General features: G+C 38.0%; 1 non-coding gene across 1 annotated transcript; it reads left to right on the forward strand.

The window, feature by feature from the left end:
- The first annotated feature begins 8,143 nt into the window (after positions 1–8,143).
- Positions 8,144–13,858, forward strand: LOC126817638 (uncharacterized). The gene is made up of 5 exons (XR_008787912.1): positions 8,144–8,301; positions 9,073–9,225; positions 10,349–10,517; positions 12,114–12,391; positions 13,637–13,858. It is a non-coding gene; the product is annotated as an uncharacterized LOC126817638 (transcript).
- The last annotated feature ends 1,057 nt before the right edge of the window (positions 13,859–14,915 follow it).

Genomic DNA, 14,915 nt, shown 5'->3' on the forward strand with positions numbered 1-14,915 from the left:
CTACAAAGAATATATAAGTTCTCAAAAAAGTTTTGGAATGATTAAACAAACACTGTATAGTATATAAGATATCCATCAAAGTATCAAAAGTGGCGGTTCCTCAATTAGATTACATCAGACTGATGGTCATAAACTATACAGGTAGCCATGCTAATTACGTTATCGGCTCCTGAATGGGGAATTTTACATGGGAAATGTCGGTAGACGTAAAATCAATCTTATTAAAAGTATTCTTTATTTCGTTTCGTCCATATGGTTCCGATTGTCTACACTTTATAAGATCTGATCCATGTTCGTCTGCATCATGCACGTGACTTTGTTGAGTTTTACACTGATGAATGGATGGTGTGTTGGATCGATACGATGGTAACTAAATGTCAGCCCGGTAAAATATAAAACTTGAATATCAATCGAAAGACGAAATGAGAAATCCATATTGATGAAAAATATGTAACAGGGGATATTTTAAAATATAGGTACATTTTAAAGATATTCTCCGGAGCATAATAATTATGCACTTATGCACTTATTCGATCCCCAAAAATTATTTGCCTCTAGTGACTAAGAAAAACACGTATAAACTTATGCATAATATGTCTAGAATAAAATAAATCAAAGATCCTCTCCAGGCCCTCCGTGCGACACCACTGACCAGCGGGAACAACGCCGGAAAATCCCGATAAACTCTCTCGGCTAACACCGGGGACGAACGCGGGATCTCTAGGTACCGAGCCAGCGCGGCTCCCGCGTAATCTGATCAGATGTGGGCGAGGAGATGATTTTAGTAGATGAATGATATTAGAATCAGATTTATTTTAACAACGTTCAGTAATAACAAATTTTGACTAGATTATTTTTCCTCTTCACATATATACGATTTAAACCAATAAACTATCTCGCTATATATTAATATTATTGTAGGTTACTCTAAAATGAAAGTTAAGGCTTGATTTCTTCAGCCAGTTCGATATCTGAAGTAATTTTTTGCCTGATCGCGCCGATTAAAATTCGCCAGCGATTTTGTACGGCTGATCACGAACGGGCACACGTAACGATCGTCTCGAGAGTATATGTCATTCTGCGCGTAAATTACGTCGATTATGTGACTTGTTCTAAATGGCGAATCGTTGAAATAGTTGTAGCTTGCTATTTATTTGATAAAAATAAAACGCAGAATACCTAAAATGGCTCGTTGGACAAATCGCAACTTGTGGTGCAGGAGTTAGATTCCACGCTCAGGCGGACATTTGAGATCATGGGATATCAGTCATGTCTCCGATTGGCTAATAAAAATGGTTCGCCCAACAATATACGCTGAATTTGATCCCCGGAGAAAAATATTCGGCCGAAAATATCTAACATGCTAGATACGAGCGATTTTCCGAGCGATTTTAAAACCTGGCGCGATCGGGCCAACGATCGTCTGCCCCCCCCCCCACCAACACCACCCCTTAAGTGACTATCCGATCGTTAGGCGTATATTTTGTTTGGCTGCCACAAACATCAGTGGTGATGGTAATAATCGACGAATTTGACTCTTCTTGTTGGGTTTTATGTTTTGCAAATTTTGCGTTAATTGTCTTATTTGTAGATGAATGATATTAGAATCAGATTTATTTTAACAACGTTCAGTAATAACAAATTTTGACTAGATTATTTTTCCTCTTCACATATATACGATTTAAACCAATAAACTATCTCGCTATATATTAATATTATTGTAGGTTACTCTAAAATGAAAGTTAAGGCTTGATTTCTTCAGCCAGTTCGATATCTGAAGTAATTTTTTGCCTGATCGCGCCGATTAAAATTCGCCAGCGATTTTGTACGGCTGATCACGAACGGGCACACGTAACGATCGTCTCGAGAGTATATGTCATTCTGCGCGTAAATTACGTCGATTATGTGACTTGTTCTAAATGGCGAATCGTTGAAATAGTTGTAGCTTGCTATTTATTTGATAAAAATAAAACGCAGAATACCTAAAATGGCTCGTTGGACAAATCGCAACTTGTGGTGCAGGAGTTAGATTCCACGCTCAGGCGGACATTTGAGATCATGGGATATCAGTCATGTCTCCGATTGGCTAATAAAAATGGTTCGCCCAACAATATACGCTGAATTTGATCCCCGGAGAAAAATATTCGGCCGAAAATATCTAACATGCTAGATACGAGCGATTTTCCGAGCGATTTTAAAACCTGGCGCGATCGGGCCAACGATCGTCTGCCCCCCCCCCCCCCCCCACCAACACCACCCCTTAAGTGACTATCCGATCGTTAGGCGTATATTTTGTTTGGCTGCCACAAACATCAGTGGTGATGGTAATAATCGACGAATTTGACTCTTCTTGTTGGGTTTTATGTTTTGCAAATTTTGCGTTAATTGTCTTATTTGTATTTTCACATTGGAGTAGCATTTTTATATATATTTGCCTTCCTTTAACATGTTTGGTTTGTATATTTCCAGTCGTCAAGGGTAATCTGTTCACTGTAGAACAAATTTTATAAAGTTAGGTAGGCTGAATTGAATTAAATACATTAAAAAAAAGAAAGAAAGTTTATAAGCCACCGAAGCTGTAAAATACAACCAATAATAAAAACGGCACCCATAATAATATAGCAATTGGCATCAACGTGTTGACAGAATTGTAATATATTGTCAATAATCCGGTGGCATATAGGCTACTGGATTCCCGTTAGTTAAATTGGCAATACAAGGTGTGTATTGGACTCAGTTGGGGGCGGTGACTATATAGTTTAGACACACCACAATGATGCTATCTACGTGTCGCTGTCTATTTTATTCAGTGCAATTTTCGTGTTTTGAAATTTTAAATATAACAATTTCCGTTTGGTTTGAATTAACATGATGCGGAAAGTCCCCTGGTTAATGTAAGTTCTCTCATTCCCGGACTTCACCTGGGCACATTTTTCAGGGCTCAATTCCAAAGGTTATAATAATCTGAAATTGGCGCGATATTGTATTATCATATTATCTACTTATATATCTGTACTTGTTTTGAGAGTCAATATGAAAATATCACACAGTAGAGTTGTAACACCAGGGTAGAATTTATAGATTAATGTCTGTCAGTTCTTCTGTTTCATTTCTTTACATATCAACCAACACACATGGAAAAAATATCGACATGGGATGTTTGATAGAGTACGGAAGGCCAGTGTGGAAAGAAAGAATTAAGGCAAAGATTAATAAAATGTTTAAAGGTCACCTGACACATTTGCCTATGATCTCAATTATTACTAAACATTCAGTAAAAATATAATTATAATTGGCTCAAAATATAGGAAAGTGTACCGCTTCCTCTATAATTGATCAATCAAATTCATGTAAAGCGACATATCTCCTAAGGGGATATCAAAGTAGATTATGAAATTTATCACACTGTAAAATGTGTTATTGGGTGATAAAAATTAATAATAAAAAAAAAAAAAAACAGAACAATAGGCTACAATAATGTTACTTGGTCGTAAAGTAGACGAAAACCGGTGATATATCTGAACGTGGGTAATGGGTTGAATAGAATTAGAATCGGATTGCGTCAGTCCACTTTTTGGGGGGAAGTCAACTGCCCGGGCTTTCGCGTCGTCGAGCTACGGTCCGCCCTCGTTCCGCGCGGGGCTCCTGTCACCGTCAGGGTAACCGAACCCCTTCCGTTTGAATCCAGTTCAACATGATTTGGGGTGTTAAAAAAAAATAGGGAGATGCTAATTGTAGACCAGTTGGGGAATTTCTGGAGTTCACAATGGCCGCTTTATAACTGTGGATTTATGGGAATACTAATCCTAGTCCAAATGCCCGGAGGGTCCTGTATCAAAGTAAAGTAAGCCTACTATTGAATTGTTTTTTTTTAATTGGAAGTTAATAATATACATAAGTCAGTTCACAGTGTTGGTAACTTTAAGACCTAGAAAGCATAGACATATTCCGACTATTGTTTACTGTTTACAAAGTCAAAAGTAGGCCTAGACCTAGGCCTATTGCTTCTATTCTAGGTTTTAAAGTGAGAATAGCGCCCCCCCCCTTCTCATACGAAGGCAGTGTTCAGTATATATTATAAATCGGATCAGATATCTCGGACATCTTCGTTGTGTCTAATATTTCTTTTTGTCTTGGAAAACGTGTCGCAAGCCTACCTTGAATGCTCAAAGTGCAAAATTACAAAATAATCCCTTTCAAGATGACGTCACACAAACATGACGTCATATCAAACGTCGTATTTTTGTAACCAAGTATGACGTATCAAACGGAAGTACCTGCTTTATTTACTTTCTTTCTTGAAGTTGTAAAGATGAGAGAAACAAGATGAAAGCCTTTTTTGTGCTGATTACTTCTATTTTGATTGTAAACAGGTAAACACGGTTTCGTAGCCATAATCAGCTTGATGTAAACAGCACTGAGTCTGTGATGCGGACTAGGTCAATAAACTATAAAATTTCATTGGTCTTGACACTGACAGTGACAGGAGTTGACTCATCATACTCATCATCATGTCAATGTCTTAGACTCTCATACTCATGGCCTAGTCTGTGCAGAGTTAGCCAGTGTTTCGTCACTGTTGTGTAAGTCTATATAATATTAACTTGCATCTAGGGTACTCTGTCTCTTGGTGATGCCCGATGGAGCTATAAGAAATTAAAACTTTAGACCGCCATTGTTTTATAAAAATTGTTTTAGTTTTATTCATAATCACATAATGCTAATTAGTATTTTATTATTAATTAAACAGTTCATCCAAAGAAGTAGAATCAAAAGAAAATAAGAAGGCGGGCAAGTATACTGTATAGTATTACATTTTTTGTTAAGCAGTTTATAACCCAAGCAACAAATCGACCCAAAGAAGATTTGACGAAAATTAAGTTGGGTTACTTATTTTCTTTAGTTTCACGCTTCGCAAACCCAACTCGGTTGTAATTCGGTAGTGCACTACGAGGCAAGACGGGACACTTGCTGGCATCCATACAGTTAAGCGACTTTCGCTCTCATTTTCCAAAAGGTCTTGGCGATTTTCTCCTCGACATTAGTCTCTTTGATTACGCGAAGGCACCATCTTATAATAGTTATACAGTATGTGTTCAAGAATTTTTTTGGAATAATAACACTGATTCAAATAAACAGATTGACTGTTGCATAATTATCCTGATGAAGAAGCAGCTCTCAAGAGTTACGAGCGTATCTCACAGTATGATGCGTTTCTTAAGCCCCGTTTACATGACGAAATTTGCACACGTGCAAATCTTTTGCATATATGCAAAATTACTCATGTATGCAAATTTCGTCATGTAAACGCATTTGCATACATGTGTAAAAATACTGCAGGTGCAAATTTGCACCTAGTCCTGACCAGATGCAAAAGTATATTTGCATATATGCAAAAGTATTTAGGGTAAGTATTTGTGCAGATTGTGTCATATAAACGCTCAGCAATATTTGCATATGTGTATATATCTCATTATCAGTTGCATCATCGCTAAATATATGATGTTGAGTGGTGTTTTGGGTAAAACAAATACATCATTAGTAGTCTGAATAGTCAGCAACATGTCTAGAGGTAAAGTCGGTCGCAAAAGTCGCGGAATCGCATGGGATGATGAAGCAACTAGGGCTTTGATAAGTATTTGGCTTGAAAATAGTATTGAGCATCAGTTAGAGGACCCAACTGTAAATAATGGCAACATTTATAAAAGTTTATCAACAGAACTGTCTGAGAAAGGCTTTGAGAAAACCTCTGATCAATGCAAGGTAAAAATTCATACACTTAAAAGAATTGAAAGGTTCTTTGACGACGAATCCTTGCTATCCGCTCCATGACTAAATAGCATCTAAACACTTTATTACATATTTACTGTGAATGCTTATATAACATGTGAACGCTTAGCAAATATACTTTTGCATACGTGAGTAATTAATACATATATGCAAATATGCACATATGTGTATTATTTGGTCATGTAAACGGGGCTTAACACGTCTAAAATTACTGAAATCGGGCAAATGAGATTTAATTATTAGAGTCGTGAGCTGATAGACATTTTCTTGAGCAACCCAACAAGTCAGATGATGGGTTAAATGAAGCAAATCTTGGTTACATATTAATGTTATGATAATATCATTTATTTTCTTTTAAGAAATAAGAACATAAAAGTTCGACTTATTACGTTTTTATACTTAGTCCTGAGTGTCATGTAATTGTGACTTGCTGTTGTGGCCTTGATCTGCCTCTGATCGTACGGATTTGATTACGCACCAGTATTTTATTTTAAAGTATCCGAATACATGCATTTGTTAGAAAATGCTTGATTAATAAAAATTTCTGATATTTACATTATATTCATGCATTTACAACATGGTTACGTAGGATCTATTCCGTGCAGCCTTTTGTATCGACAAGACTGAAGAGACCAACCATTAAATGTTACTATCATTATACAATATCATCTCATTCTCATAGTACATCACAAATCTCAAATTATAGTGCATTAAAATTCAGTTCTTTATTTTATTTAAGACTGCGAAGAAACTGAAATATTTAAGGAACATTATTTCACCGTTTTGGAAAATAACCAAGATTTGTTAGAGCAAAATAATAAATTACCACTGGGTATAATCTTTAACCAACCAAGTTTAATTCTCGGCTGGGATGTCAAGGGAAGACCTGGACCATTACAAGGGCCAATCAAAGAGCGAGCTGGACTAATCTTAAAGTATATAGCCAAATATAGAAATCGCGTCGGATCTTGGATACCAATAGAAAGTCCGAAAACACAAAGAGATGTAAGAAATTAATATTATTATTATTTTTAGATTATTAATTATGGATTTCTCACTTCCGCCATTTAAATCAGTAAGAGTAAGCTTAAGCTTATTATAATGTAGCATAATTTTAATTATCCCTATTTACACGTGATGTGTGACTGTTGGGGATCGTATCGTTACAATATTCTGGTTAATCAATTGATTATTTTATGATCGTGTACAAAAAAACAAATTTAAAATCAATTAAATCTTTATTGCCGTGCGGCTTTGTATTTTACTTTATCCTAGCTCGTCAAAACATTTCGTCTAAGACGAAAGCCTTAAAGATGCCCTCCCACGTACAAACTGTGTGATTTGATGATATATTTGGACTACAGTAAAAATATATTCAAACTAATTTACCAATCCAAAGTTTGCTTCAAATCCCCCTCAAGACATTTAATCGCAAACAGCTACCTCAAACCGTGAAAATCTATTTTAAGTGTTTTTCTGGGAATCCAGTATTGTCCTAGTAAAGACTGAGTGTAGGTTATCTACTTACCAGATATATATATATATATTTCCCATACGTTTTTCTGAAATAACTACCCTATAAATACTTTCGCGGGAATGCATCTTTAAAGTCCGTTTTATCTGTTTTAATAGGTATTTGTTAATCATGGAAACTTGGCCACACCCGATTTAGTAACGACTGTCACTTTAACCAACCGAATCAAGACAAGACAGCTACGCTTCTTTCCTGAAATGTGGGATGGATCTCCTTATGCCGCATTCCGGGTTCGTTACTGCATTGAAGCAAATACTGAAAATTCTTCTGATTGGCCAATTAGTAATGATGGTCCTACTAAGACATCTCACAACAAAAAGACTCAGTACAAACATGGCCCTGCCAAGACATATCACAACAAAAAGACCAGACACAAACATGTTAATACCAACACATCTCACAATAAAAGGAAAAAACACGAATATGGTCCTACGAAGACATCTCGCAGCGAACGAACCAAACACAAATATGGTCCTATCAAGACATCTCACAACAAAAAGGTCAAGCATAAACATAGCCCTACCAAGATATCTCCCTACAAAAAGACCAAACATAAAAATCTTATGAACATTAAACATGTAGGAAAACTTAAACTAAAAAAGAAACAGCAAGGTAGGGTCTGCGATTGATCTGTGAAATAGCAATAATTAAGAATCTTTTAAATGCTAAAAGTCCTATTTCATTGAATTTTAAATGTATATTTAATAATAAACAAGAGTGCAGTAAAACTTTATAAATGCGTGTACGCCATAATTTGTAATTTAATGGTAAAAATTAGCATGTAAATTGTATCATTTCCCTCTTTTATAGATTCTGAAGAATGTAAAAGCAATACAGTCTGGAGATATTCTGGTAGAAGGGAAATAAAAGATACATTCTCGGCGAAAGTTCATGACTCTGATGCCCAAAGCGCTGCTTATATGGAAAAGGAATATCCATATTTATTTTCTTCGCAAAGAAGGAACCAGTATCTGCAGGTACAGTGACAAACTTTCCAAACTTACAAATTTGTGTTAGTATATGCACTGGCATGGGACAACATATAGTTGTTTGGATGAGATGAACATTTTTTCTTAAATTTTAATGTAAATGAGAGAGAGAGAGAGAGAGAGAGAGGGAGAGAGAGAGAGAGAGAGGGGGGGGGGTTAACGGTTTAACGATCCACTCGATACAAACTAGGCCATTTCGGTACTAACATATGGTTCAATTTTATTTCCATAATTCGCTTGCGCGTAGGGGTCTTTAGCAGTGGGAGGAAACTGGAGGACCCGGAGAAAACCCACGAAGTTGGACAGGCGACTTAATGTAAATTAACGTAAGACAAGGAAATATATACCTGTTATATTACCTCTGAGTTATCAACCGTTGTTGCCATTCTTTCTTTGTCGAAAAAACGTACATGCGAATCGTCTTATTTACCAACGAATATGCATCAAAGTGGAGTGAATATTGCAGATATAATTTTCAGTTTCGGTAAATCAAGGATAGAATAACTACTGTTTAATATATCATCACGATGGTATACTGTTTTGTTGACATCGTCTAAACTTAGTTGTATTTTCCTCCATTATCATTCAAAAAGGTTATCGGTCATACAAAATGCCATTTGGGGAGCATGTTAAGGTTTTAATACATTTGAACACTGAATTGAAGAATTTGTTCCGGTAAGAATCGAATAATGGTAGTAAACTGCTGTATTCTATATTTATAGTTCGTTTAATTTTTCGATCCATTTCTTCTTATTTCAGGTCAAGTTTCTTGCGCCTTCAAGAATCTTCTCGTTGAAAACTGCTGGTAACAATGATTTAAATGACTGGGGTGGAATAAGTCAGTTTTCTTTGTTTTATCAAAATGGTGCTGGCAAGTGGAGATACTATACAGATATGAAAGGCAACAAAAGGGTATAGATAATATGTTACTTCCAATTATTTGATGATTGTAGTAGAGAGAGAGGAATGGTGTTTATCGTCCACTCGATACAACCTAGGACATTTCGGGACTAACATATGGTTCAATTTTATTTCAATATTTCGCTTGCGCGTAGGGGTCCTTAGTAATGGGAGGAAACCGGGGGACCCGGAGAAAACCCCGGAGGTTGGACAGGCGACCCTACGCCACCTGACTCAATGACAGGCCTTACGATCAAACGCGCACCGACCCCCCCCCCCCCCGATGATTGAAGTAGAGAAACTGGTGATGAATGAGTCATGTATAACAATGGGTAATAAAATATAACACATACTTATGGAAGAACAATTACTGATTTATTTTAGGCGACGTTTCGAAGAGAGAATACTCAGTAAATCAGTAATTGTTCTTCCATAAGTATGTGTTATAGTTTATTGCTCTACCCAGTTACTAAATGCCTCTTAAAGATCATAACAATTGGTAGTTAATTTTCACCGATGTTTATGAATGAATATAACCGTTGCGAAATAAATAAAATTGTTGATCGGTGTTATAGATTTGATAGCCAGGGTGGCTCATTGAGTAAGGCACTGGCTCGCTAACCAGATGGTCCTGGATTCGATCCCGATGATTTCCCATCACAGTTTTCTTCTCAGTTCTGCAGGACTTGGTGTCAGTTGGAATTCGAAATATGGGTAGATTAGCGTGAACATAAAAGAACACTTGGCGGTTGGAGATAAGGATGGGTCGTATAGCGCTGCAGTTCGGTGAAAAATTTCCCTCATAGCATGAGGGAAAATTTTGCCCGGAGAACTGTGTTACGACCTACTCTTATATCGAATCCCAACTGCCAAGGGATCTTTTACGTGCAAGTCAATGTTTACACAGGAACTCGCTGTTTCGTCCCATCCGAACGCATATACTTTGTTCGTTGCCAGTCCCTCTGTTCTGCACCACAAGGGGGAACCAGGCTGGAAAACGGAGGGGTCGAACACGGAACTTCCAGTTTAGCAAGCCAACGTCTTTCTCATTGAGCTAGAGTGGCTCCAATTTCAAATATATATATATATATTTTCAAATATATATATGTATACAATTACAATTATTTCTAAATAGATCTTCGATACCGGAAGTAGAAACAGAGAATCCGTGTTAGTTCCTGAAAGGTTTCTACTACCCAGACCGCTCGATGCTCGAATAATACGCATATATCCCCACAAATGGACTGGTAAACCATACCTATTACTAGATATAAAAGCCTGCTACACAGATGACCCTCTTCCAGGTAGGATGTAAACAAATATCTTCTGGATTTTGATTGAATAAATATTTAAAGCTGTAGCCGAGTCAAGGAGTTACTATAGTCGTTCAGTAGCCCCAGCAAGACTACCAGTTCAAGTTGTTGCATCTGGAAATTTCAAATTAGAATGTATGCGAAATACGAGACAAATGCAATATGTCCATTCATAATAAGATTTTCAACCAGCCTATAACGAATACGGGTACAAAACGCCTTAGGCGGAAATGGCTACAATTTCACAGATTTATGGTTCTTAAATGCGCGTGACAATGGGATAGTTTTAATTAAGATCATTTATAATATTTGTTAAATGGTTGCTGTTTTTTTTGTGATTATCATTGCTTCAAAATGGTATACCTCTAAAAGAAAAAACACGCACTTAAATTTATTTAGTAGATGGAGTTACACTCACCACTGATTAATATAACTGATATATTTAAAGATGAATTGATTTTCGGGGACCATATATAAATGTTCGTGTGATAGAATTATAATCCACCATTAAATTGTTCTGTATTTTAAAATATCACGCGTATTCAATTTCAATTACGTATTGTAAATCTCCCTCAGCTATCATTCGCAGCACGTTTCAAGGGAAGTAAGTCGATTTTTGAGGTGGTTGTGGGCGGCGGGGGGAAGCGTCAGGTTATGATTTCAGACTGATAATTCCCGGCCCATTGACCTCCATATTATATCAACTAAATATTGAAGGTGGTTGACCGTTACTGAATGTTTGCTAGGCCTGTTCAAAGAAATCTATAAGCTATAAGCAGTGACGACCACCCTAATTCAAGTCTGTTTATTTTCTGATCCTTCCGCTCCAAAATTATGAATATTCACCAAAACCTGCGAGAAATAGGAACTCAAAAACCCTTCTTCGATTTAAGACCAAAAAGTCCTCAAGAAATTTACCATGCGAAAGAGTGGGGGAGGGGGAGAGGTATGGATAATTGCTATAAAAAGAGGACCTGTATTCGTCCTATCATGAAATCAGGGAAAGAAATTCGTTTTAACGTCCTACCTCCGAATGGCTAATGAAGACGGGCATACGCTATACAGTGTGTGATATGTGGGGAAATTCTGTCAGGACAGCGGCGATGTGGCCTACTCTTACATCGAATTCCATCTGCCAAGGGGTCTTTAAAGTGCACGCCAATGTGTACAGGGGACCTTGTTTTTTCGACCCATCCGAACGACTAGACAGCTAGACAAGGGGGAAGAGAGAGAGAAATAATGTTTAACGTCCACTCGACACACACTAGGTCATTTTGGGACTAACGTATGGTTTTAATTTTTATTTCAATAATTAATTCGTCAATAATTCGTTTGCGCATAGGGGTCTTTAGCAGTGGGAGGAAACCGGAGGACCCTGAGAAAACCCACGAGGTTGGACAGGCGACCCTACTCCTTGTCACGTTCAACCGGGGAATCGAAACCACGCCAGTTGACTCAATGACAGACTTTATGATACAGCGCGAACACGCTAACCATTCAGCCATCCAACCCCCCGCTAAACAAGGAGAAACCACGTTCATTGTAACCATAAAACATGATTCTATATTATTATGGTTTATATTATAGGTTTTGAAAACTGCTCAAAGAGTATTCTGTCAAAAGATGGTTCCCTCCTCTCTGTCATGTTTGATGATTTACCTGAGAGTGGACTGCTGAACAATGCTGAGAAGTATCACACTATTGAATTGGAGGATGTCGATGGGCCAGCTCTTGTTACGGGGATCAAAGTTCGCCAGGCAAATGACAAGGTCAAAGTAGACAATATTATCAAGTCATTTGTTTTACAGTTTATGGATAATGAATTAAAATGGAAGAATATTGTGGATGATGATGGGTTCGTCAAGGTTAGAATACTTACAATCATGCCATTCAAAGAATATATTTACAATCATAGTAGTTGCGGTTTTTGAAGGACTAAGCATCGTTTAACAAGAAATCGATCAACGGGTTATCTAATTTCTTGCAATCGGAAGGCGCGGTGGCTCAATGTTACGGTATGCTTCCCCTTGCCAGTGGTGCTGGATCTGGCGAGGAATATCGTCTAGTCGTTCGGATGGGACGGAAAATTGAGGTCTAGTGTACACACTGGTGTGCACCTAAAAGAACCCTTGATAGTTGGAATTTGAGACACAGAGAGAGAGAGAGAAATGGGGTTTAACGCCCACTCGACAGAAACCAGACCACCTTGGGACCAACACATGGTTCAATCCTATTTCAACAATTTGCTTGCTCGTAGGGATCTTTAGCAGTGGGAGGAAACCGGAGGACCCGGAGAAAAACCCGCGAGGTTTGACAGGCGACACTTCCCCTTGTCACGTACAACCGGGGAATCGAAACCCTGCCAGTTGACTCAATGACAGGCCATATGATACAGCGCGCACGTGCTAACCATTCGGCGATCTTTAGCACTAGTAGGAGGAAACCGGAGGACCCGGAGAAAACCCACGAGGTTGGACAGGTGACCCTACTCCTTGTCACGTACAACCGGGGAATCGAAACCCCTCCAGTTGACTCAATGACAGACCGTGTGATACAGCACGCACGTACAACCGGGGAATCGAAACCCCTCCAGTTGACTCAATGACAGACCGTGTGATACAGCACGCACGTGCTAACCATAAGGCGACCCCCCCCCCCCTGAATTTGAAACAGCACGAACAGTAGGCCATAGCGTCACCCTCATGGTACACTGCATGACCGTCTTCATTTTTCCCGTTGGTTCACTGTTAAACCCCATTTCATTTCATTTCTTGCAGTCGGTGACATATGTGGGAGATGAGGCTAATTAGACATAGAGGGTGTGGGATATTGATTGTGGACTAGGGAATATTTTGGCTGATGAAGTCACTTAATGGGCCTCTCTGGTTTCCGATAACAAAAGGCAATGGCCGCCTTAAAGATATTTAAATATCCTCTAGCTAGTCGATATTATTACATCCGTGTATACACTGATTTCCTGAAACACTTTTACATGATGTAAATAATCAAAATTCATGATGGAAGAATGTCTTCAATCAATGACACGGCACAGTGGCTTGAATAACAATTTATGCGACTACTTACAGACTATATATTTGTATTTATTTCAGATTTTTAGTATGCCTGCAAACAGTCATCTTGATGTGCCTTTAAGTTTTCGATTTCCCAATCCGGTAGAAACAGAATATATGCGACTGTACCCTGAATCATGGACCGGAAACAACCCACGATTATTCATCGACATTTTAGGCTGTTTAAACAAAGAATAAACATTTTTTAGTTGTATTGCTTTGACTAGAAGAGAAATGTGATTAAATAAATATCCATATCTATTTTCGCTATATTCACCATAAACACATTTTTGTGTATTTGCTCAATCTGATTAAAACACAGATCCTGTTTCGTTTCGTTTTTTATAGTTCGAAATTTCGTTTTACTTGTTTTCACAATACTCGGATCTGAAAGAGTTGTTATATAACAGGCGTTCTAGTTGGTGTGAGGAATTAGCCAACGAAACTGTCTGTTACGGCGAAACGGTCTGTTACGGCGACTTCTTGGCGTGCTCTGCACACACGGAACTGTGGGTAAAGCCTAGAAACGTCAACACCGATTGATTAATCAATGTCTGACGTCACAGAGTCAAAAGCCGCTCGTATGATCCCTGGCGTGACCTCCCAGTACAGCTGGTCAGATCTTCATGTAGTGTAGGCCAACGAAAGTATAAAAAAACGAAACGAAATATATATCTGTATTTTAAACTGATTGGTTTTTGTTTGAAGCTATAGCTACGACCACGTGTTTGAAAGAAATATTGTTTAAACGAGAAAGCCCAGATTTTAAAGCCTATGCGTTTATACAAGTAATTTTAAATATGCAACTAAACCACGAAGTAAAGACGAATATTACGCGATTTGACAAGATGCCCTCACGATGGCCTTGCCTTAGGAAGGTCAAAATGGACACACGAATTCATCACGAAAATGAACCTTCGCAAGGTTTCTCGGCAATTTTTAAGTATGCCAAAGATTTTGCCAGCACTCACGAAGTTGCTGCCGGAGCCTGAAAATCTTCACAGGCAGTCATACGCTGGCTTAAGACGCCCTCGCGAATGGCCCGATGTTTTTACGATCAGAGCCTAAGTTACTTTATCGTGTGACAAATTCTATTTCGAAAGACTGTGACGCCCGATAAAACATCTTCCTAAGTCAGTCCTGAGCAATTCTACAGAGGCATCGTGTAGCCTGCGCGTATAAACAACTTTATCACCCAATAATACATTCTACAGTAGATATTGCTTGTGTGATATATTTCATAATCTACTGCGATATCTCCTTAGGAGATACCGCTTTACATGAATTTGATTGGTCAGTTGAAAAGGAACTACTTTTT

The sequence above is a fragment of the Patella vulgata genome, chromosome 4, assembly GCF_932274485.2.
Source record: "Patella vulgata chromosome 4, xgPatVulg1.2, whole genome shotgun sequence".
Taxonomy (NCBI): domain Eukaryota; kingdom Metazoa; phylum Mollusca; class Gastropoda; family Patellidae; genus Patella; species Patella vulgata.